This window comes from Ambystoma mexicanum, chromosome 2p (assembly GCF_040938575.1).
Source record: "Ambystoma mexicanum isolate Mex_15411 chromosome 2p, UKY_AmexF1_1, whole genome shotgun sequence".
Taxonomy (NCBI): Eukaryota; Metazoa; Chordata; class Amphibia; order Caudata; family Ambystomatidae; genus Ambystoma; species Ambystoma mexicanum.
In genome coordinates, this window is record NC_090923.1 from 1,495,038,324 (window position 1) to 1,495,065,688 (window position 27,365).

Below are 27,365 nucleotides of genomic sequence, written 5' to 3' on the forward strand. Positions count from 1 at the left end.
TTCCTATAGCATGAGATGTGATATCTCAAGGCCCCTAATACCAAACCTGAGATCCTTCCTCTAACATGAAATGTGATATCCAACTCCTTCCCCTTCCAAACCTGAGAGCCTTCCTATAGCATGAGATATGATATCCAGGTCCTTCCCATTCCAATCCTGAGACCCTTCCTATAACATGAAATGTGATATCCAACTCCTTCCCATTCTAACCTGAGACCCTTCCTATAGCATGAGATGGGATATCCAACTCCTTCCAAATCCAATACTGATACCCTTCCGATAGCATGAGATGTGATATCCCAATGCTTCTACCAAACCTGAGACCCATACTATGGCATGAGATGTGATATCAAACTCCTTCCCATTCCAATCCTGAGACGCTTCCTATAGCTTGAGATGTGATATCCAACTCCTTCCCATTCCAATTCTGAGACCCTTCTTATACCATGAGACTTGATATCTCAATGCTTCTAATACCAAACCTGAGACCCTTCCTATAACATGAGATGTGATATCCAAATCCTTCCCCTTCCAAACCTTAGACCCTTCCTTTATCATGAGATGTGATATCCAACTCCTTCCCATTCCAATCCTGAGACCCTTCCGATATCATGAGATTTGTTATCTCAATGCTTCTAATATCAAACTTGAGACCCTCCCTATAGCCTGAGATGTGACATCCAAGTCCTTCCCATTCCAATCCTGAGACCCTTCCTATAGCATGAGATGTGATATCTCAATGCTTCTAATACCAAACCTGAGACCCTTCCTATAACATGAGATGGGATATCCAACTCCTTCCCATTCCAATCCTGAGACCCTTCCGATAGCAGAGATGTGATATCTCAATGCTTATACCAAACCTGAGACCCTTCCTAAGGCCTGAGATGTCATATACAACTCCTTCCCATTCCAATCCTGAGACCCTTCCTATAGCATGAGATGTGATATCTCAATGCTTATACCAAATCTGAGACCCTTCCTATAGCATGAGATGTGATATCCAACACCTTCCCATTCCAATCCTGAGACCCTTCCTATAGCATGAGAAGTGATATCTCCATGCTTATACCAAACCTGAGACCCTTCCTATAGCATGAGATGTGATATCCAAGTCCATCCCATTCCAATCCTTAGACCCTTCCTACAGCATGCGATGTGATATCTCAATGATTCTAATACCAAACCAGAGACCCATCCTTTAACATGAGATGGGATATCCAACTCCTTCCCATTCCAATCCTGAGCCACTCCTGATAGCAGAGATGTGATATCTCAATGCTTATACCAAACCTGAGACCCTTCCTATAACATGAGATGTGATATCCAACTCCTTCCCGTTCCAAACCTGAGACACTTCAGATAGCATATGTGATATCCAACTCCTTCCCATTCCAAACATGAGACCCTTCCTATAGCAAGAATGTAATATCCAACTCCTACCCATTCCAATCCTGAGACCATTCCTATAGCATGAGATGTGATATATCAATGCTTCTAATACCAATCCTGAGATCCTTCCTATGACATGAGATGTGATATCCAAATCCTTCCCATTCCAATCCTGAGACCCTTCCTATAGCAAGAGATGTGATATCCAAATCCTTCCCATTCCAATCCTGAGACCCTTCCTATAACATGAGATGTGATATTCAACTCCTTCCCATTCCAACCTGAGACACTTCCTATAGCATGAGAAGGGATATCCAACTCCTTCCCAATCCAATCCTGAGAACCTTCCGATAGCAGAGATGTGATATCTCAATGCTTATACCAAACCTGAGACCCTTCCTATGGCATGAGATGTGATATCCAACTCCTTGCCATTCAAATCCTGAGACCCTTCCTATAGCATGAGATGTGATTTCTCAATGCTTCTACCAAACCTGAGACCCTTCCTTTAGCATGAGATGTGATATCCAAATCCTTCACATTCCAATCCTGAGACCCTTCCTATAGCATGAGATGTGATATCTCAATGCTTCTAATACCAAACCTGAGATCCTTCCTATAACATGAGATGTGATATCCAATTCCTTCCCATTCCAAACCTGAGACCCTTCCTATTGGATGAGATGTGATATCCAACTCCTTCCCATTCCAACCCTGAGACCCTTCCTATACCATGAGATGTGATATCTCAATTCTTCTAATACCAAACCTGGGAACCGTCCTATAACATGAGATGTGATATCTCAATGTTTCTAATAAAAAACTTGAGACCCTTCCTATAACATGAGATGTGATATCCAATTCCTTCCCATTCCAAACCTGAGACCCTTCCTATTGGATGAGATGTGATATCCAAATCCTTCCCCTTCCAAACCTGAGACCCTTCCTTTAGCATGAGATGTGATATCCAAATACTTCCCATTCCAATCCTAAAACCCTTCCTATAGCATGAGATTTGATATCTCAAGGTTTCTAATAAAAAACCTGAGACCCTTCCTATAGCAAGAGATGTGATATCCAAATCCTTCCCATTCCAATCCTGAGACCCTTCCTGTATATAACATGAGATGTGATATCCAACTCCTTCCCATTCCAACCTGAGACCCTTCCTATAGCATGAGATGTGATATCCAACTCCTTACCATTCAAATCCTGAGACCCTCCTTATAACAAGAGATGTCATATCCAACTCCTTCCCATTCCAAACCTGAGACCCTTCCTATAACATGAGATGTGATATCCAACTCCTTCCCATTCCAAACCTGAGACCCTTCCGATAGCATGAGCTGTGATATCTCAATGCTTCAAAAACCAAACATGAGAACCATCCTATAACATGAGATGTGAAATCCAAATCCTTCCCTTCCCAAACCTGAGACTCTTCCTATAGCATGAGATGTGATATCTCAATGCTTCTACCAAACCTGAAACCCTTCCTATAGCATGAGATGTGATATCCAACTCCTTCCCATTCCAATCCTGAGACACATCCTATAGCATGAGATGTGATATCACAATGCTTCTAATACCAAACCTGAGACCCGTCCTATAACATGAGATGTGATATCCAAATCCTTCCCCTTCCAAACCTGAGACCCTTCCTTTAGCATGAGGTGTGATATCCAGCTCCTCCCATTCCAATCCTGAGTCCCTTCCGATAGCAGAGATGTGATATTTCAATGCTTATACCAAACCTGAGACCCTTCCCATAGCATGAGATGTGATATCCAACTCCTTCCCATTCCAATACTGAGACCCTTCCTATAGCATGAGATGTGATATCTCAATGCTTCTAATACCAAACCTGAGATCCTTCCTATAACATGAGATGTGATATCCAACTCCTTCCCATTCCAATCCCGAGACCCTTCCTATAGCATGAGATGTGATATCTCAATGCTTCTAATACCAAACCTATGGTCCTTCCTATAACATGAGATGTGATATCCAAATCCTTCCCATTCCAAACCTGAGACCCTCCCTTTAGCATGAGATGTGATATCCAACTCCTTCCCATTCCAATCCTGATACCCTTCTGATAGCATGAGATGTGATATCTCAATGCCTCTAATACCAAACCTGAGATCCTACCTCTAACATGAAATGTGATATCCAACTCCTTCCTTTTCCAAACCTGAGACCCTTCCTACAGCATGAGATGTGATATCCAAGTCCTTCCCATTCCAATCCTGAGACCCTTCCTATAACATAAGATGTGATATCCAACTCCTTCTATTCCAACTTGAGACCCTTCCTATAGCATGAGATGGGATATCCAACTCCTTCCAAATCCAATCCTGATACCCTTCCGATAGCATGAGATGTGATATCCCAATGCTTCTACAAAACCTGAGACCCATACCATGGCATGAGATGTGATATCAAACTCCCGTCCTATACCATGAGACTTGATATCTCAATGCTTCTAATACCAAACCTGAGACCGGTCCAATAACATGAGATGTGATATCCAAATCCTTCCCCTTCCAAACCTTAGACCCTTCCTTTATCATGAGATGTGATATCCAAGTCCTTCCCATTCCATTCCTGAGACCCTTCCTATAGCATGAGATGTGATATCTCAATGCTTCTAATACCAAACCTGAGACCCTTCCTATAACATGAGATGTGATATCTCAATGCTTCTAATACCAAACTTGAGACCCTTCCTATAACATGAATTGTGATATCCAAATCCTTCCCATTCCAATCCTGAGACCCTTCCGATAGCAGAGATGTGATATCTCAATGCTTATACCAAACCTAAGACCCTTCCGATAGCATGAGATGTGATATCTCAATGCTTCTAATACCAAACCTGAGATCCTTCCAATAACATGAGATATGATGTCCAAATCCCTCCCCTTCCAAACCTTAGACCATCCCTTTAGCATGAGATTTGATATCCAACTCCTTCCCATTCCAATCCTGAGACCCTTCTGATGGCATGAGATGTGATATCTCAATGCCTCTAAAAGCAAACCTGAGATCCTACCTCTAACATGAAATGTGATATCCAACTCATTTCCCTTCCAACCCTGAGAGCCTTCCTATAGAATGAGATGTGATATCCAAGTCCTTCCCATTCCAATCCTGAGACCCTTCCTATAACATGAGATGTGATATCCAACTCCTTCCCATTCCAATCATGAGACCCTTCCTATAGCTTGAGATGTGATATCCAACTCCTTCTCATTCCAATTCTGAGACCCGTCCTATACCATGAGACTTGATACCTCAATGCTTCAAATACCAAACCTGAGACCGGTCCTATAACATGAGATGTGATACCCAAATCCGTCCCCTTCCAAACCTTAGACCCTTCCTATAGCATGAGATGTGATATCTCATTGCTTCTAATACCAAACCTGAGACCCTTCCTATAACGAGATGGGATATCCAACTCCTTCCCATTCCAATCCTGAGACCCTTCAGATAGCAGAGATGTGATATCCAACTCCTTCCCATTCCAAACCTGAGACCCTTCCTATAGCATGAGATGTTATAATTTAATGCTTCTAAAACCAAACCTGAGAACCATCCTATAACCTGTGAAATCCAAATCCTTCCCTTTCCAAACCTGAGACCCTTCCGATAGCATGAGATGTGATATCTCAATGCTTCTAAAACCAAACATGAGAACCATCCTATAACATGAGATGTGAAATCCAAATCCTTCCCTTTCCAAACCTGAGACCCTTCCTATAGCTTGAGATGAAATATCAAACTCCTTCCCATTCCAATCCTGAGATAGCTTGAGATGTGATATCCAACTCCATCCCATTCCAATCCTGAGACCCATCCGATAGCATGGGATGTGATAGCTCAATGCTTCTAATATCAAAACTGAGACCCTCCCAATAGTATGAGATGTGAATTCTAAGTCCTTCCCATTCCTATCCTGAGACCCTTCCGATAGCAGAGATGTGATATCTCAATGCTTATACCAAACCCGATGACCCTTCCTATGGCATTAGATGTGATATCCAACTCCTTCCCATTCCAATCCTGAGTTCCTTCCTATAGCATGAGATGTGATATCTCAATGCTTCTATCAAACCTGATACCCTTCCTTTAGCATGAGATGTGATATTCAACTCCTTCCCATTCCAATCCTGAGACCCTTCCTATAACATGAGACGTGATATCCAACTCCTTCCCATTCCAATCCTGAGACTCCTCCTATAGCATGAGATGTGATATCCAACTCCTTCCCATTCCAATCATGAGACCCTTCCTATAGCTTGAGATGTGATATCTCAATGCTTCTAATACCAAACCTGGGACCCGTCCTATAACATGAGATACGTCCTATAACATGAGATATGATATCCAAATCCTTCCCCTTCCAAACCTGAGACCATTCCTTTAGCATGAGATGTGATATCCAAATCCTTCCCATTCCAATACTGAAACCCTTCCTATAGCATGAGATGTCATATCTCAATGTTTCTAATAGAAAACCTGAGACCCTTCCTATAGCAAGAGATGTGATATCCAAATCCTTCCCATTTCAATCTTGAGACCCTTCCTATAACATGAGATGTGATATCCAACTCCTACCCATTCCAATCAGAGACCCTTCCTATAGCATGAGAAGGGATATCCAATTCCTTCCCAATCCAATCCTTAGACCCTTCCGATAGCAGAGATGTGATATCTCAATGCTTATACCAAACCTGAGACCCTTCCTTTAGCATGAGATGTGATATCCAAATCCTTCACATTCCAATCCTGAGACCCTTCCTATAGCATGAGATGTGATATCTCAATGCTTCTAATACAAAACCTGAGATCCTTCCTATAACATGAGATGTGATATCCAAGTCCTTCCCATTCCAATCCTGAGACCCTTCCTATAACATGAGATGTGATATCCAACTCCTTCTATTCCAACCTGAGACCCTTCCTATAACATGAGACGTGATATCTCAATGCTTATACCAAACCTGATGACCCTTCCTATGGCATTAGATGTGATATCCAACTCCTTCCCATTCCAATCCTGAGTTCCTTCCTATAGCATGAGATGTGATATCTGAATGCTTCTATCAAACCTGATACCCTTCCTTTAGCATGAGATGTGATATTCAACTCCTTCCCATTCCAATCCTGAGACCCTTCCTATAACATGAGACGTGATATCCAACTCCTTCCCATTCCAATCCTGAGACTCCTCCTATAGCATGAGATGTGATATCTCAATGCTTCTAATACCAGACCTGGGACCGGTCCTATAACATGAGATATGATATCCAAATCCTTCCCCTTCCAAACCTGAGACCCTTCCTATAGCAAGAGATGTGATATCCAATTCCTTCCCATTCCAATCCTGAGACCCTTCCTATAACGAGATGTGATATCCAACTCCTTCCCATTCCAACCTGAGACCCTTCCTGTAGCATGAGAAGGGAGATCCAACTCCTTCCCATTCCAATCGTGAGACCCTTCCTATACCATGAGATGTGATATCTCAATGCTTCTAATACCAAACCTGGGACCCGTCCTATAACATGAGATACGTCCTATAACATGAGATATGATATCCAAATCCTTCCCCTTCCAAACCTGAGACCCTTCCTTTAGCATGAGATGTAATATCCAAATCCTTCCCATTCCAATACTGAAACCCTTCCTATAGCATGAGATGTCATATCACAATGTTTCTAATAGAAAACCTGAGACCCTTCCTATAGCAAGAGATGTGATATCCAAATCCTTCCCATTTCAATCTTGAGACCCTTCCTATAACATGAGATGTGATATCCAACTCCTACCCATTCCAACCTGAGACCCTTCCTATAGCATGAGAAGGGATATCCAATTCCTTCCCAATCCAATCCTTAGACCCTTCCGATAGCAGAGATGTGATATCTCAATGCTTATACCAAACCTGAGACCCTTCCTTTAGCATGAGATGTGATATCCAAATCCTTGACATTCCAATCCTGAGACCCTTCCTATAGCATGAGATGTGATATCTCAATGCTTCTAATACAAAACCTGAGATCCTTCCTATAACATGAGATGTGATATCCAAGTCCTTCCCATTCCAATCCTGAGACCCTTCCTATAACATGAGATGTGATATCCAACTCCTTCCATTCCAACCTGAGACCCTTCCTATAGCATGAGATGGGATATCCAACTCCTTCCAAATCCAATCCTGATACCCTTCCGATAGCATGAGATGTGATATCCCAATGCTTCTACAAAACCTGAGACCCATACCATGGCATGAGATGTGATATCAAACTCCCGTCCTATACCATGAGACTTGATATCTCAATGCTTCTAATACCAAACCTGAGACCGGTCCAATAACATGAGATGTGATATCCAAATCCTTCCCCTTCCAAACCTTAGACCCTTCCTTTATCATGAGATGTGATATCCAAGTCCTTCCCATTCCATTCCTGAGACCCTTCCTATAGCATGAGATGTGATATCTCAATGCTTCTAATACCAAACCTCAGATCCTTCCAATAACATGAGATGTGATGTCCAAATCCTTCCCCTTCCAAACCTTAGACCCTCCCTTTAGCATGAGATGTGATATCCAACTCCTTCCCATTCCAATCCCGAGACCCTTCTGATGGCATGAGATGTCATATCTCAATGCCTCTAATACCAAACCTGAGATCCTACCTCTAACATGAGATGTGATATCAAACTCCTTCCCATTCCAAACCTGAGACCCTTCCGATAGCATGAGATGTGATATTTCAATGCTTCTAAAACCAAACATGAGAACCATCCTATAACATGAGATGTGAAATCCAAATCATTCCCTTTCCAAACCTGAGGCCCTTCCTATAGCTTGAGATGTGATATCAAACTCCTTCCTATTCAATGTGATATCCAACTCCTTCCCATTCCAATCCTGGGACCCTTCCTATACCATGAGATGTGATATTTCAATGCTTCTAAAACCAAACCTGAGACCCGTACTAAAACATGAGATGTGAGATCCAAATCCTTCCCCTTCCAGACCTGAGACCTTTCCTTTAGCATGAGATGTGATATCCAACTCCTTCCCATTCCAAACCTGAGACCCTTCCCATAGCATGAGATGTGATATCTCAATGCTTCTAAAACCAAACATGAGAACCATCCTATAACATGAGATGTGAAATCCAACTCCTTCCCGTTCCAAACCTGATACCCTTCCTATAGCATGAGATGTGATATCCATTCCTTCCCATCCCAATCCTGAGACACCTCCGATAGCAGAGATGTGAAATCTCAATGCTTATACCAAACCTGAGACTCTTAATATAACATGAGATGTGATATCTAACTCCTTCCCGTTCCAAACCTGAGACCCTTCCTATAGCATGAGATGCGATATCCAACTCCTTCCCATTCCAATCCTGAGACCCTTCCCATAGCATGAGATGTGATATCTCAATGCTTCTAATACCAAACCTGTGATCCTTCCTATAACAAGAGATGTGATATCCAAATCCTTCCCCTTCCAAATCTGAGACCCTCCCTTTAGCATGAGATGTGATATCTCAATGCCTCTAATACCAAACCTGAGATCCTTCCGATAGCATGAGATGTGATATCTCAATGCTTCTAATACCAAACCTAAGATCCTTCCTATAACATGAGATGTAATATCCAAATCCTTCCCCTTCCATTCCTGAGACCCTCCTTTTAGCATGAGATGTTATATCCAACTCCTTCCCATTCCAATCCTGAGACCCTTCTGATAGCATGAGATGTGATATCTCAATGCCTCTAATACCAAACCTGAGATCCTACATCTAACATGAAATGTGATATCCAACTCCTTCCCTTTCCAAACGTGAGACCCTCCCTATAGAATGAGATGTGATATCCAAGTCCTTCCCATTCCAATCCTGAGACCCTTCCTATAGCATGAGATGTGATATCTCAATGCTTCTAATACCAAACCTGAGACCCTTCCTATAACGTAAGATGGGATATCCAACTCCTTCCCATTCCAATCCTGAGACCCTTCCGATAGCAGAGATGTGATATCTCAATGCTTATACCAAACCTGAGACCCTTCCTGTGGCATGAGATGTCATATACAACTCCTTCCCATTCCAATCCTGAGACCCTTCCTATAGCATGAGATGTGATATCTCAATACTTATACCAAACCTGAGACCCTTCCTATAGCATGAGATGTGATATCCAACTCCTTCCTATTCCAATCCTGAGACCCTTCCTATAACATGAGATGTTATGTCTCAATGCTTCTAATACCAAACCTGAGATCCTTCCTATGGCATGAGATGTCATATAAAACTCCTTCCCATTCCAATCCTGAGACCCTTCCCATAGCATGAGATGTGATATCGAACTCCTTCCCATTCCAATCCTGCGACCCTTCCTATAGCATGAGATGTGATATCTGAATGCTTCTAATACCAAACCTGAGATCATTCCTATAACACGAGATGTAATATCCAAATCCTTCCCCTTCCAAACCTGAGACCCTCCCTTTAGCATGAGATGTGATATTCAACTACTTCCCATTCCAATCCTGAGACCCTTCCTATAGCATGAGATGTGATGTCTCAATGCTTCTAATACCAAACCTGAGATCCTTCCTATAACATGAGATGTGATATCCAACTCCTTCCCATTCCAATCCTGAGACACTTCCTATAGCATGAGAAGTGATATCTCCATGCTTATACCAAACCTGAGACCCTTCCTATAGCATGAGATGTGATATCCAAATCCTTCCCATTCCAATCCTGAGACCATTCCTATAGCATGGGATGTGATATCTCAATGCTTATACCAAACCTGAGAGCCTACCTATAGCATATGTGATATCCAACTCCTTCCCATTCCAAACATGAGACCCTTCCTATAGCAAGAATGTAATATCCAACTCCTACCCATTCCAATCCTGAGACCATTCCTATAGCATGAGATGTGATATCTCAATGCTTCTAATACCAAACCTGAGATACTTCCTATGACATGAGATGTGATATCCAATTCCTTCCCATTCCAAACCTGAGATCCTTCCTACAGCATGCGATGTGATATCTCAATGCTTCAAATACCAAACCTGAGACCCGTCCTATAACATGAGATGGGATATCCAACTCCTTCCCGTTCCAAACCTGATACCCTTCCTATAGCATGAGATGTGATATCCAACTCCTTCCCATCCCAATCCTGAGACACCTCCGATAGCAGAGATGTGATATCTCAATGCTTATACCAAACCTGAGACTCTTCCTTTAACATGAGATATGATATCCAACTCCTTCCCGTTCCAAACCTGAGACCCTTCCTATAGCATGAGATGTGATATCCAACTCCTTCCCATTCCAATCCTGAGACCCTTCTGATAGCATGAGATGTGATATCTCAATGCTTCTAATACCAAACCTGTGATCCTTCCTATAGCATGAGATGTGATATCCAACTCCTTCCAATTCCAATCCTGAGACCCTTCCTACAGCATGAGATGTGATATCTCAATGCTTCTAATACAAAACCTGAGACCCTTCCTATAACATGAGATGGGAATATCCAACTCCTTCCCATTCCAATCCTGAGACCCTTCCGATAGCAGAGATGTGATATCTCAATGCTTATACCAAACCTGAGATCCTTCCTATAACATGAGATTTGATATCCAACTCCTTCCCTTTCCAATCCTGAGACCCTTCCTATAGTATGAGATGTGATATCTCACTGCTTATACCAAACCTGAGACCCTTCCTATAGCATGAGATGTGATATCCAACTCCTTCCCATTCCAATCCTGAGACCCTTCCTATAGCATGAGATGTGATATCTCAATGCTTCTAATATCAAACTTGAGACCCTCCCTATAGCATGAGATGTGATATCCAAGTCCTTCCCATTCCAATCCTGAGACACTTCCTATAGCATGATATGTGATATCCAATGCTTCTAATACCAAACCTGAGACTCTTCCTATAACATGAGATGGGATATCCAACTCCTTCCCATTCCAATCCTGAGACCCTTCCGATAGCAGAGATGTGATATCTCAATGCTTATACGAAACCTGAGACCCTTCCTACGGCATGAGATGTCATATACAACTCCTTCCCATTCCAATCCTGAGACCCTTCCTATAGCATGAGATGTGATATCTCAATGCTTATACCAAACCTGAGACCCTTCCTATAGCATGAGATGTGATATCCAACTCCTTCCCATTCCAATCCTGAGACCCTTCCTATAGCATGAGATGTGATGTCTCAATGCTTCTAATACCAAACCTGAGATCCTTCCTATAACATGAGATGTGATATCCTACTCCTTCCCATTCCAATCCTGAGACCCTTATGATAGCATGAGATGTGATATCTCAATGCTTATACCAAACCTGAGATCCTTCCTATAACATGAGATTTGATATCCAACTCCTTCCCTTTCCAATCCTGAGACCCTTCCTATAGTATGAGATGTGATGTCTCAATGCTTCTAATACCAAACCTGAGATCCTTCCTATAACATGAGATTTGATATCCAACTCCTTCCCTTTCCAATCCTGAGACCCTTCCTATAGCATGAGATGTGATGTCTCAATGCTTCTAATACCAAACCTGAGAACCTTCCTATAACATGAGATGTGATATCCTACTCCTTCCCATTCCAATCCTGAGACCCTTCCGATAGCAGAGATGTGATATCTCAATGCTTATACCAAACCTGAGATCCTTCCTATAACATGAGATTTGATATCCAACTCCTTCCCTTTCCAATCCTGAGACCCTTCCTATAGTATGAGATGTGATATCTCACTGCTTATACCAAACCTGAGACCCTTCCTATAGCATGAGATGTGATATCCAACTCCTTCCATTCCAATCCTGAGACCCTTCCTATAGCATGAGATGTTATATCTCAATACTTATACCAATCCTGAGACCCTTCCTATAGCATGAGATGTGATACCCAACTCCTTCCCATTCCAATTCTGAGACGCTTCCTATAGCATGAGATGTGATATCTCAATGCCTCTAATACCAAACCTGAGATCCTTCCTCTAACATGAAATGTGATATCCAACTCCTTCCCTTTCCAAATCTGAGAGCCTATCTATAGCATGAGATGTGATATCCAAGTCCTTCCCATTCCAATCCTTAGACCCTTCCTGCAGCGTGCAATATGATATCTCAATGATTCTAATAACAAACCTGAGACCCGTCCTATAACATGAGATGGGATATCCAACTCCTTCCCATTCCAATCTTGAGACACTTCTGATAGCAGAGATGTGATATCTCACTGCTTATACCAAACCTGAGACCCTTCCTATAACATGAGATCGGATATCCAACTCCTTCCCGTTCCAAACCTGAGACCCTTCCTATAGCATATGTGATATCCAACTCCTTCCCATTCCAAACATGAGACCCTTCCTATAGCAAGAATGTAATATCCAACTCCTTCCCATTCCAACCCTGAGACCATTCCTATAGCATGAGATGTGATATCTCAATGCTTCTAATACCAAACCTGAGATCCTTCCTATGACATGAGATGTGATATCCAATTCCTCCCCATTCCAAACCTGAGAACCTTCCTACAGCATGCGATGTGATATCTCAATGCTTCTAATACCAAACCTGAGACCCTTCCTATAGCATGTGATGTGATATCTCAATGCTATAGGAAGGGTCTCAGGATTGGAATGGGAAGGATTTGGATATCACATCTTATGCTATAGGAAGGGTCTCAGGTTTGGTATAAGCATTGAGATATCACATCTCATGCTATAGGAAGGGTCTCAGGATTGGAATGGGAAGGAGTTGTATATGACATCTCAGGCCATAGGAAGTGTCTCAGATTTGGTATAAGCATTGAGATATCACATCTCATGATATCGGAAGGGTCTCAGGATTGGAATGGGAAGGAGTTGGATATCACATCTCATGATAAAGGAAGGGTCTAAGGTTTGGAATGGGAAGGACTTGGATATCATATCTCATGCTATAGGAAGGCTCTCAGGTTTGGAAGGGGAAGGAGTTGGATATCACATTTCATGTTAGAGGAAGGATCTCAGGTTTGGTATTAGAGGCCTTGAGATATCACATCTCATGCTATCAGAAGGGTCTCAGGATTGGAATGGGAAGGAGTTGGATATCACATCTCATGCTAAAGGGAGGGACTCAGGTTTGGAAGGGGAAGGATTTGGAAATCACATCTCATATTATAGGAAGGATCTCAGGTTTGGTATTAGAAGCATTGAGATATCACATCTCATGCTATCGGAAGGATCTCAGGTTTGGTATAAGAGGCATTGAGATATCACATCGCATGCTATCATAAGGGTCTCAGGATTGGAATGGGAAGGAGTTGGATATCACATCTCATGTTATAGGAAGGATCTCAGGTTTGGTATTGGAAGCATTGAGACATCACATCTCATGCTATAGGAAGGGTCTCAGGATTGGAATGGGAAGGAGTTGGATATCACATCTCATGCTATAGGAAGGGTCTCAGGTTGGAATGGGAAGGAGTTGGATATCACATTTCATGTTATAGGAAGGGTCTCAGGATTGGAATGGGAAGGACTTGGATATCATATCTCATGCTATAGGAAGGGTCTCAGGATTGGAATGGGAAGGAGTTGGATATCACATCTCAAGCTATAGGAAGGGTTTCAGGTTTGGTATAAGCATTGAGATATCACATCTCATGCTATAGGAAGGGTCTCAGGATTGGAATGGGAAGAAGTTGGATATCACATCTCATGCTATAGGAAGGGTCTCAGGTTTGGTATAAGCATTGAGATATCACATCTCATGCTATAGGAAGGGTCTCAGGATTGGAATGGGAAGGAGTTGTATATGCCATCTCATGCCATAGGAAGGGTCTCAGGTTTGGTATAAGCATTGAGATATCACATCACATGCTATAGGAAGGGTCTCAGGATTGGAATGGGAAGGACTTGGATATCACATATCATGCTATAGGCAGGGTCTCAGGATTGGAAAGGGAAGGAGATGGATATCACATTTCATGTTAGAGGTAGGATCTCAGGTTTGGTATTAGAGGCATTGAGATATCACATCTCATGCTATCAGAAGGGTCTCAGGAATGGAATGGGAAGGAGTTGGATATCACATCTCATGCTAAAGGGAGGGTCTCAGGTTTGGAAGGGGAAGGATTTGGAAATCACATCTCATATTATAGGAAGGATCTCAGGTTTGGTATTAGAAGCATTGAGATATCACATCTCATGCTATCGGAAGGATCTCAGGTTTGGTATAAGAGGCATTGAGATATCACATCTCATGCTATCATAAGGGTCTCAGGATTGGAATGGGAAGGAGTTGGATATCACATCTCATGTTATAGGAAGGATCTCAGGTTTGGTATTGGAAGCATTGAGACATCACATCTCATGCTATAGGAAGGGTCTCAGGATTGGAATGGGAAGGAGTTGGATATCACATCTCATGCTATAGGAAGGGTCTCAGATTTGGTATAAGCATTGAGATATCACATCTCATGCTATAGCAACGGTCTCAGGATTGGAATGGGAAGGAGTTGTATATGACATCTCAGGCCATAGGAAGGGTCTCAGGTTTGATATAAGCATTGAGATATCACATCTCTGCTATCGGAAGGGTCTCAGGATTGGAATGGGAAGGAGTTGGATATCCCATCTGAGTTGGATATCCCATCTCATGTTATAGGAAGGGTCTCAGGTTTGGTATTAGAAGCATTGAGATATCACATCTCATGCTATAGGAAGGGTCTCAGGATTGGAATGGGGAGGACTTGGATGTCACATCTCATGCTATAGGGAGGGTCTCAAGTTTGATATTAGAAGCATTGAGATAACAAATGTCATGATATCGGAAGGGTCTCAGGATTGGAATGGGAAGGAGTTGGATATCACATCTCATGATAAAGGAAGGGTCTAAGGTTTGGAAGGGGAAGGATTTGGATATGACATCTCATGTTATAGGACGGGTCTCAGGTTTGGTATTAGAAGCATTGAGATATCAAGTCTCATGGTATAGGAAGGGTCTCAGAATTGGAATGGGAAGAAGTTGGATATCACATCTCAAGCTATAGGAAGGGTCTCAGGATTGGAATGGGAAGGAGTTTGATATCACATCTCATGCCATAGTATGGGTCTCAGATTTGGTAGAAGCATTGGGATATCACATCTCATGCTATCGGAATGGTATCAGTATTGGATTTGGAAGGAGTTGGATATCCCATCTCATGCTATAGGAAAGGTCTCAGGTTGGAATGGGATGGAGTTGGATATCACATTTCATGTTATAGGAAGGGTCTCAGGATTGGAATGGGAAGGACTTGGATATCATATCTCATGCTATAGGAAGGCTCTCAGGTTTGGAAGGGGAAGGAGTTGGATATCACATTTCATGTTAGAGGAAGGATCTCAGGTTTGGTATTAGAGGCCTTGAGATATCACATCTCATGCAATAGGAAGGGTCTCAGGATTGGAATGGGAAGGAGTTGGATATCACATCTCAAGCTATAGGAAGGGTCTCAGGTTTGGTATAAGCATTGAGATATCACATCTCATGCTATAGGAAGGGTCTCAGGATTGGAATGGGAAGGAGTTGGATATCACATCTCATGTTATAGGAAAGATCTCAGGTTTGGTATTAGAAGCATTGAGACATCACATCTCATGTTATAGGAAGGGTCTCAGGATTGGAATGGGAAGAAGTTGGATATCACATCTCATGCTATAGGAAGGGTCTCAGGTTTGGAAGGGGAAGGAGTTGGATATCCAATCTCATGTTATAGGACTGGTCTCAGGTTTGGTATTAGAAGCATTGAGATATCACATCGCATGCTGTAGGAAGGTTCTCAGGTTTGGAATGGGGAGGAATTGGATATCACATCTCATGTCATAGGAAGGATCTCAGGTTTGGTATTAGAAGCATTGAGATATCACATCTCATGCTATAGGAATGGTCTCAGGGTTGGAATGGGAAGGAGGTGGATATTACATTCTTGCTATAGGAAGGGTCTCATGTTTGGAATGGGAAAGAGTTGGATATCACATATGCTATAGGAAGGGTCTCAGGTTTGGAACGGGAAGGAGTTGGATATCCGATCTCATGTTATAGGAAGGGTCTCAGGTTTGGTATAAGCAGTGAGATATCACATCTCTGCTATCAGAAGTGTCTCAAGATTGGAATGGGAAGGAGTTGGATATCCCATCTCATGTTATAGGACGGGTCTCAGGTTTGTTATTAGAATCATTGAGATATCATATTGCACGCTGCAGGAAGGGTCTAAGGATTGGAATGGGAAGGACTTGGACATCACATCTCATGCTATAGATAGGCTCTCAGATTTGGAAAGGGAAGGAGTTGGATATCACATTTCATGTTAGAGGAAGGATCTCAGGTTTGGTATTAGAGGCATTGAGATATCACATCTCATGCTATAGGAAGCGTCTCAGGATTGGAATGGGAAGGAGTTGGGTATCACATCTCATGCTATAGGAAGGGTCTCAGGATTGGTATAAGTATTGAGATATAACATCTCATGCTATAGGAAGGGTCTCAGGATTGGAATGGAAGGAGTTGGATATCACATCTCATGCTATAGGAAGGGTCTCAGGTTTGGTATAAGCAGTGAGATATCACATCTCATACTATAGGAAGGGTCTCAGGATTGGAAAGGGAAGGAGTTGGATATCAAATCTCATGTTATAGGAAGGATCTCAGGTTTGGTATAAGCATTGAGATATCACATCTCTGCTATCGGAAGGGTCTCAGGATTGGAATGGGAAGGAGTAGGATATCACATCTCATGTTATAGGAAGGATCTCAGGTTTGGTATTAGAAGCATTGAGACATCACATCTCATGCTATAGGAAGGGTCTCAGGATTGGAAAGGGAAGGAGTTGGATATCAAATCTCATGTTATAGGAAGGATCTCAGGTTTGGTATTAGAAGCATTGAGACATCACATCTCATACTATAGGAAGGGTCTCAGGATTGGAAAGGGAAGGAGTTGGATATCAAATCTCATGTTATAGGAAGGATCTCAGGTTTGGTATAAGCATTGAGATATCACATCTCATGCTATCATAAGGGTCTCAGGATTGGAATGGGAAGGAGTAGGATATCACATCTCATGTTATAGGAAGGATCTCAGGTTTGGTATTAGAAGCATTGAGACATCACATCTCATGCTATAGGAAGGGTCTCAGGATTGGAATGGGAAGGAGTTGGATATCACATCTCATGCTATAGGAAGGGTCTCAGGTTTGGTATAAGCATTGAGATATCACATCTCATGCTATAGGAAGGGTCTCAGGATTGGAATGGGAAGGAGTTGTATATGACATCTCATGCCGTAGGAAGGGTCTCAGGTTTCGTATAAGCATTGAGATATCACATCTCTGCTATCGGAAGGGTCTCAGGATTGGAATGGGAAGGAGTTGGATATCCCATCTCATGTTATAGGAAGAGTCTCAGGTTTGGTATTAGAAGCATTGGATATCACATATCATGCTATAGGAAGTGTCTCAGGATTGGAATGGGAAGGACTTGGATATCACATCTCATGCTATAGGGAGGGTCTCAAGTTTGATATTAGAAGCATTGAGATATCACATCTCATGCTATAGGAAGGGTCTCAGGATTGGAATGGGAAGGAGTTGGATATCACATCTCATGCTATAGGAAGGGTCTCAGGTTTGGTATAAGCAGTGAGATATCACATCTCATACTATAGGAAGGGTCTCAGGATTGGAAAGGGAAGGAGTTGGATATCAAATCTCATGTTATAGGAAGGATCTCAGGTTTGGTATAAGCATTGAGATATCACATCTCTGCTATCGGAAGGGTCTCAGGATTGGAATGGGAAGGAGTTGGATATTCCCATCTCATGTTATAGGAAGGGTCTCAGGTTTTGTATTAGAAGCATTGAGATATCACATCTCATGCTGTAGGAAGGGTCTCAGGATTGGAATTGGAAGGAGTTGGATATCACATCTCATGCTATAGGAAGGATCACAGGTTTGGTATTAGAAGCATTGAGATATCACATCTCATGCTATCAGAAGGGTCTCAGGATTGGAATGGGAAGGAGTTGGATATCACATCTCATGCTATAGGAAGGGTCTCAGGTTTGGAACGGGAAGGAGTTGGATATCATATCTCATGTTAAAGGAAGAGTCTCAGGTTTGGTATAAGCATTGAGATATCACATCTCTGCTATCGGAGGTGTCTCAGGATTGGGATGGGAAGGAGTTGGATATCACATCTCATGCTATAGGAAGGGTATCAGGTTTGGAACGGGAAGGAGTTGGATATCCCATCTCATGTTATAGGACGGGTCTCAGGTTTGGTATTTGAAGCATTGAGATATCACATCGCATGCTGTAGGAAGGATCTCAGGTTTGGAATGGGAAGGAATTGGATATCACATCTCATGTCATAGGAAGTATCTCAGGTTTGGTATTAGAAGCATTGAGATATCACATCTCATGCTATAGGAATGGTCTCAGGATTGGAATGGGTAGGAGTTGGATATTACATTCTTGCTATAGGAAGGGTCTCATGTTTGGAATGGGAAGGAGTTGGATATCACATATGCTATAGGAAGGGTCTCAGGTTTGGAACGGGAAGGAGTTGGATATCACATCTCATGCTATAGGTAGGCTCTCAGGTTTGGTATAAGCATTGAGATATCACATCTCATGCTATAGGAATGGTCTCAGGATTGGAATGGGAAGGATTTGGATATCACATCTCATGCTATAGGAAGGGTCTCAGGTTTGGTATAAGCATGGAGATATCACTTCTCATGCTATAGGAAGTGTCTCAGGATTGGAATGGGAAGGAGTTGGATATCACATCTCATGTTATAGGAAGGATCTCAGGTTTGGTATTAGAAGCATTGAGACATCACATCTCATGCTATAGGAAGGGTCTCAGGATTGGAATGGGAAGTAGTTGAATATCACATCTCATGCTAAAGGGAGGGTCTCAGGTTTGGAAGGGGAAGGATTTGGATATTACATCTCGTGTTATAGGAATGATCTCAGGTTTGGTATTAGAAGCATTCAGATATCACATCTCATGCTATAGGAAGGGTCGCAGGATTGGAATGGGAAGGAGTTCGATATCACATCTCATGCTATGGGAAGGGTCTCAGGATTGGAATGGGAAGGAGTTTTATATGACATCTCATGCCATAGGAAGGATCTCAGGTTTGGTATTAGAAGCATTGAGACATAACATCTCATGTTATAGAAAGGGTCTCAGGATTGGAATAGGAAGGAGTTGGATATCACATCTCATGCTATAGGAAGGGTCTCAGGTTTGGTATAAGTATTGAGATATCACATCTCATGCTATAGGAAGGGTCTCAGGATTGGAATGGGAAGGAGTTGTATATGACATCTCATGCCACAGGAAGGGTCTCAGGTTTGGTATAAGCATTGAGATATCACATCTCTGCTATCGGAAGGGTCTCAGGATTGGAATGGGAAGGAGTTGGATATCCCATCTTACGTTATAGGAAGGGTCTCAGGTTTGGTATTAGAAGCATTGAGATATCACATCTCATGCTATACGAAGGGTCTCAGGATTGGAATGGGAAGGACTTGGATATCACATCTCATTCTATAGGGAGGGTCTCACGTTTGGAAAGGGAAGGAGTTGGATATCACATTTCATGTTAGATGTAGGATCTCAGGTTTGGTATTAGAGGCATTGAGATATCACATCTCATGCTATCAGAAGGGTCTCAGGATTGGAATGGGAAGGAGTTGGATATAACATCTCATGCTAAAAGGAGGGTCTCAGGAATGGAAGGGGAAGGATTTGGATATTACATCTCATGTTATAGGAAGGATCTTAGGTTTGGTATTAGAAGCATTGAGATATCACATCTCATGCTATCGGAAGGATCTCAGGTTTGGTATTAGAGGCATTGAGATATCACATCTCATGCTAAAGGGAGGGTCTCAGATTTGGAAGGGGAAGGATTTGGATATCACATCTCTTGTTATAGGAAGGATCACAGGTTTGGTATTAGAAGCATTGAGATATCACATCTCATGCTATGGGAAGGGTCTCAGGATTGGAATGGGAAGGAGTTGGATATCGCATCTCATGCTATAGGAAGGGTCTCAGGTTTGGAACGGGAAGGAGTTAGATATCACATCTCATGTTATATTAAGAGTCTCAGGTTTGGTATAAGCATTGAGATTTCACATCTCTGCTATCGGAGGTGTCTCAGGATTGGGATGGGAAGGAATGGATATCACATCTCATGCTATAGGAAGGGTATCAGGTTTGGAACGGGAAGGAGTTGGATTTCACATCTCATGTTATAGGATGGTTCTCATGTTTGGTTTTAGAAGCATTGAGATATCACATCTCATGCTATGGAAAGGGTCTCAGGTTTGGAATGGGAAGGAGTTGGATATCACATCTCATGCTAAAGGAAAGGTCTCAGGTCTGGAAGGGGAAGGATTTGGATCTCACATCTCATGTTTTAGTACGGGTCTCAGGTTTGGTTTTAGAAGCATTGAAATATCACATCTCATGGTATAGGAAGGGTCCCAGGATTGGAATGGGAAGGAGTTGGATATCACATTGAATGGGAAGGAGTTTGATATCACATCTCAAGCTATAGGAAGGGCCTCAGGTTTGGAAAGGGAATGATTTGGATTTCACATCTCATGTTATAGGATGGTTCTCATGTTTGGTTTTAGAAGCATTGAAATATCACATCTCATGCTATCGGAAGGGTCTCAGGTTTGGAATGGGAAGGAGTTTGATATCACATCTCATGTTAGAGGTAGGATCTCAGGTTTGGTATTAGAGGCATTGAGATATGACATCTCATGCCATCAGAAGGGTCTCGGGATTGGAATGGGAAGGAGTTGGATATCACATCTCATGCTAAAGGGAGGGTCTAAGGTTTGGAAGGGGAAGGATTTGGACATCACATCTCATGTTATTGGAAGGATCTGAGGTTTGGTATTAGAAGCATTGAGATATCACATCTCATGCTATAGGAAGGGTCTCAGGAATGGAATGGGAAGGACTTGGATATCACATCTCATGATAAAGGAAGGGTCTAAGGTTTGGAAGGGGAAGGATTTGGATATCACATCTCATGTTATTGGACCGGTCTCAGGTTTGGTATTAGAAGCATTGAGATATCAAGTCTCATGGTATAGGACGGGAGTTTGATATCACATCTCATGCCATGGTATGGGTCTCAGGTTTTGTAGAAGCATTGGGATATCACATCTCATGCTATCGGAAGGGTATCAGGATTGGATTTGGAAGGAGTTGGATATCCCATCTCATGCTATAGGAAGGGTCTCAGGTTGGAATAGAAGGAGTTGGATATCACATCTCATGTTATAGGAAGGGTCTCAGGATTGGAATGGGAAGGACTTGGATATCACATCTCATGTTATAGGAAGGATCTCAGGTTTTGTATTAGAAGCATTGAGATATCACATCTCATGCTATAGGAAGGGTCTCAGGATTGGAATGTGAAGGATTTGGATATCACATCTCATGCTAAAGGAAGGGTCTCAGGTTTGGTATAAGCATTGAGATATCACATCTCTGCTATCGGAAGGGTCTAAGGATTGGATTGGGAAGGAATTGGATATCCCTTCTCATGCTATAGGAAGGGTCTCAGGTTGGAATGGGTAGGAGTTGGATATCACATCTCATGTTATAGGAAGGGTCTCAAGATTGAAATGGGAAGGATTTGGATATCACATCTCTTGCTATAGGAAGGGTCTCAGGTTTTCTATTAGAAACATTGTGATATGACATCTCATGCTATAGGAAGGGTTTCAGTATTGGAATGGGAAGGATTTGGATATCACATCTCATGCTAAAGGAAGGGTCTCAGGTTTGGAAGGGGAAGGATTTGGATATCATATCTCATGTTATAGGACGTATCTCATGTTATAGGACGGGTCCCAGGTTTGGTATTAGAAGCATTGAGATATCACATCTCATGGTATAGGAAGGGTCTCACGATTGGAATGGGAAGGAGTTGGATCTCCCTTCTCATGCTACAGGAAGGGTCTCAGGTTGGAATGGGAAGGAGTTGGATATCACATCTCGTTATAGGAAGGGTCTCAGGATTGGAATGGGAAGGAATTGGATATCACATCTCTTGCTATAGGAAGGGTCTCAGGTTTGGAAGGGGAAGGATTTGGATATCATATCTCATGTTATAGGACCGGTCCCAGGTCTGGTATTAGAAGCATTGAGATATCACATCTCATGCTATAGGAGGAGTCTCAGGATTGGAATGGGAAGGAGTTGGATATCACGTCTCATGTTATAGGAAGGGTCTCAGGATTGGAATGGGAAGGAGTTGAATATCACATCTCATGCTAAAGGAAGGGTATCAGGTTTGATAGAAGCATTCAGATATCACATCTCATGCTATAGGAAGGAACTCAGGATTGGAATGGGAAGGAGTTGGATATCACATCTAATGCCATAGGAAGGGTCATCAGGTTTGGTATAAGCATTGAGATATCACGTCTCATGTTATAGGAAGTGTCTCAGGTTGGAATAGAAGGAGTTGGATATCACATCTCATGTTATAGGAAGGGTCTCAGGATTGGAATGGGAAGGACTTGGATATCACATCTCATGTTATAGGAAGGATCTCAGGTTTTGTATTAGAAGCATTGAGATATCACATCTCATGCTATAGGAAGGGTCTCAGGATTGGAATGTGAAGGATTTGGATATCACATCTCATGCTAAAGGAAGGGTCTCAGGTTTGGTATAAGCATTGAGATATCACATCTCTGCTATCGGAAGGGTCTAAGGATTGGATTGGGAAGGAATTGGATATCCCTTCTCATGCTATAGGAAGGGTCTCTGATTGGAATGGGTAGGAGTTGGATATCACATCTCATGTTATAGGAAGGATCTCAGGTTTGGTATAAGCATTGAGATATCACATCTCTGCTATCGGAAGGGTCTCAGGATTGGAATGGGAAGGAGTTGGATATTCCCATCTCATGTTATAGCAAGGGTCTCAGGTTTTGTATTAGAAGCATTGAGATATCACATCTCATGCTGTAGGAAGGGTCTCAGGATTGGAATTGGAAGGAGTTGGATATCACATCTCATGCTATAGGAAGGATCACAGGTTTGGTATTAGAAGCATTGAGATATCACATCTCATGCTATCAGAAGGGTCTCAGGATTGGAATGGGAAGGAGTTGGATATCACATCTCATGCTATAGGAAGGGTCTCAGGTTTGGAACGGGAAGGAGTTGGATATCATATCTCATGTTAAAGGAAGAGTCTCAGGTTTGGTATAAGCATTGAGATATCACATCTCTGCTATCGGAGGTGTCTCAGGATTGGGATGGGAAGGAGTTGGATATCACATCTCATGCTATAGGAAGGGTATCAGGTTTGGAACGGGAAGGAGTTGGATATCCCATCTCATGTTATAGGACGGGTCTCAGGTTTGGTATTTGAAGCATTGAGATATCACATCGCATGCTGTAGGAAGGATCTCAGGTTTGGAATGGGAAGGAATTGGATATCACATCTCATGTCATAGGAAGTATCTCAGGTTTGGTATTAGAAGCATTGAGATATCACATCTCATGCTATAGGAATGGTCTCAGGATTGGAATGGGTAGGAGTTGGATATTACATTCTTGCTATAGGAAGGGTCTCATGTTTGGAATGGGAAGGAGTTGGATATCACATATGCTATAGGAAGGGTCTCAGGTTTGGAACGGGAAGGAGTTGGATATCACATCTCATGCTATAGGTAGGCTCTCAGGTTTGGTATAAGCATTGAGATATCACATCTCATGCTATAGGAATGGTCTCAGGATTGGAATGGGAAGGATTTGGATATCACATCTCATGCTATAGGAAGGGTCTCAGGTTTGGTATAAGCATGGAGATATCACTTCTCATGCTATAGGAAGTGTCTCAGGATTGGAATGGGAAGGAGTTGGATATCACATCTCATGTTATAGGAAGGATCTCAGGTTTGGTATTAGAAGCATTGAGACATCACATCTCATGCTATAGGAAGGGTCTCAGGATTGGAATGGGAAGTAGTTGAATATCACATCTCATGCTAAAGGGAGGGTCTCAGGTTTGGAAGGGGAAGGATTTGGATATTACATCTCGTGTTATAGGAATGATCTCAGGTTTGGTATTAGAAGCATTCAGATATCACATCTCATGCTATAGGAAGGGTCGCAGGATTGGAATGGGAAGGAGTTCGATATCACATCTCATGCTATGGGAAGGGTCTCAGGATTGGAATGGGAAGGAGTTTTATATGACATCTCATGCCATAGGAAGGATCTCAGGTTTGGTATTAGAAGCATTGAGACATAACATCTCATGTTATAGGAAGGGTCTCAGGATTGGAATAGGAAGGAGTTGGATATCACATCTCATGCTATAGGAAGGGTCTCAGGTTTGGTATAAGTATTGAGATATCACATCTCATGCTATAGGAAGGGTCTCAGGATTGGAATGGGAAGGAGTTGTATATGACATCTCATGCCACAGGAAGGGTCTCAGGTTTGGTATAAGCATTGAGATATCACATCTCTGCTATCGGAAGGGTCTCAGGATTGGAATGGGAAGGAGTTGGATATCCCATCTTACGTTATAGGAAGGGTCTCAGGTTTGGTATTAGAAGCATTGAGATATCACATCTCATGCTATAGGAAGGGTCTCAGGATTGGAATGGGAAGGACTTGGATATCACATCTCATTCTATAGGGAGGGTCTCACGTTTGGAAAGGGAAGGAGTTGGATATCACATTTCATGTTAGATGTAGGATCTCAGGTTTGGTATTAGAGGCATTGAGATATCACATCTCATGCTATCAGAAGGGTCTCAGGATTGGAATGGGAAGGAGTTGGATATAACATCTCATGCTAAAAGGAGGGTCTCAGGAATGGAAGGGGAAGGATTTGGATATTACATCTCATGTTATAGGAAGGATCTTAGGTTTGGTATTAGAAGCATTGAGATATCACATCTCATGCTATCGGAAGGATCTCAGGTTTGGTATTAGAGGCATTGAGATATCACATCTCATGCTAAAGGGAGGGTCTCAGATTTGGAAGGGGAAGGATTTGGATATCACATCTCTTGTTATAGGAAGGATCACAGGTTTGGTATTAGAAGCATTGAGATATCACATCTCATGCTATGGGAAGGGTCTCAGGATTGGAATGGGAAGGAGTTGGATATCGCATCTCATGCTATAGGAAGGGTCTCAGGTTTGGAACGGGAAGGAGTTAGATATCACATCTCATGTTATATTAAGAGTCTCAGGTTTGGTATAAGCATTGAGATTTCACATCTCTGCTATCGGAGGTGTCTCAGGATTGGGATGGGAAGGAATGGATATCACATCTCATGCTATAGGAAGGGTATCAGGTTTGGAACGGGAAGGAGTTGGATTTCACATCTCATGTTATAGGATGGTTCTCATGTTTGGTTTTAGAAGCATTGAGATATCACATCTCATGCTATGGGAAGGGTCTCAGGTTTGGAATGGGAAGGAGTTGGATATCACATCTCATGCTAAAGGAAAGGTCTCAGGTCTGGAAGGGGAAGGATTTGGATCTCACATCTCATGTTTTAGTACGGGTCTCAGGTTTGGTTTTAGAAGCATTGAAATATCACATCTCATGGTATAGGAAGGGTCCCAGGATTGGAATGGGAAGGAGTTGGATATCACATTGAATGGGAAGGAGTTTGATATCACATCTCAAGCTATAGGAAGGGCCTCAGGTTTGGAAAGGGAATGATTTGGATTTCACATCTCATGTTATAGGATGGTTCTCATGTTTGGTTTTAGAAGCATTGAAATATCACATCTCATGCTATCGGAAGGGTCTCAGGTTTGGAATGGGAAGGAGTTTGATATCACATCTCATGTTAGAGGTAGGATCTCAGGTTTGGTATTAGAGGCATTGAGATATGACATCTCATGCCATCAGAAGGGTCTCGGGATTGGAATGGGAAGGAGTTGGATATCACATCTCATGCTAAAGGGAGGGTCTAAGGTTTGGAAGGGGAAGGATTTGGACATCACATCTCATGTTATTGGAAGGATCTGAGGTTTGGTATTAGAAGCATTGAGATATCACATCTCATGCTATAGGAAGGGTCTCAGGAATGGAATGGGAAGGACTTGGATATCACATCTCATGATAAAGGAAGGGTCTAAGGTTTGGAAGGGGAAGGATTTGGATATCACATCTCATGTTATTGGACCGGTCTCAGGTTTGGTATTAGAAGCATTGAGATATCAAGTCTCATGGTATAGGACGGGAGTTTGATATCACATCTCATGCCATGGTATGGGTCTCAGGTTTTGTAGAAGCATTGGGATATCACATCTCATGCTATCGGAAGGGTATCAGGATTGGATTTGGAAGGAGTTGGATATCCCATCTCATGCTATAGGAAGGGTCTCAGGTTGGAATAGAAGGAGTTGGATATCACATCTCATGTTATAGGAAGGGTCTCAGGATTGGAATGGGAAGGACTTGGATATCACATCTCATGTTATAGGAAGGATCTCAGGTTTTGTATTAGAAGCATTGAGATATCACATCTCATGCTATAGGAAGGGTCTCAGGATTGGAATGTGAAGGATTTGGATATCACATCTCATGCTAAAGGAAGGGTCTCAGGTTTGGTATAAGCATTGAGATATCACATCTCTGCTATCGGAAGGGTCTAAGGATTGGATTGGGAAGGAATTGGATATCCCTTCTCATGCTATAGGAAGGGTCTCAGGTTGGAATGGGTAGGAGTTGGATATCACATCTCATGTTATAGGAAGGGTCTCAAGATTGAAATGGGAAGGATTTGGATATCACATCTCTTGCTATAGGAAGGGTCTCAGGTT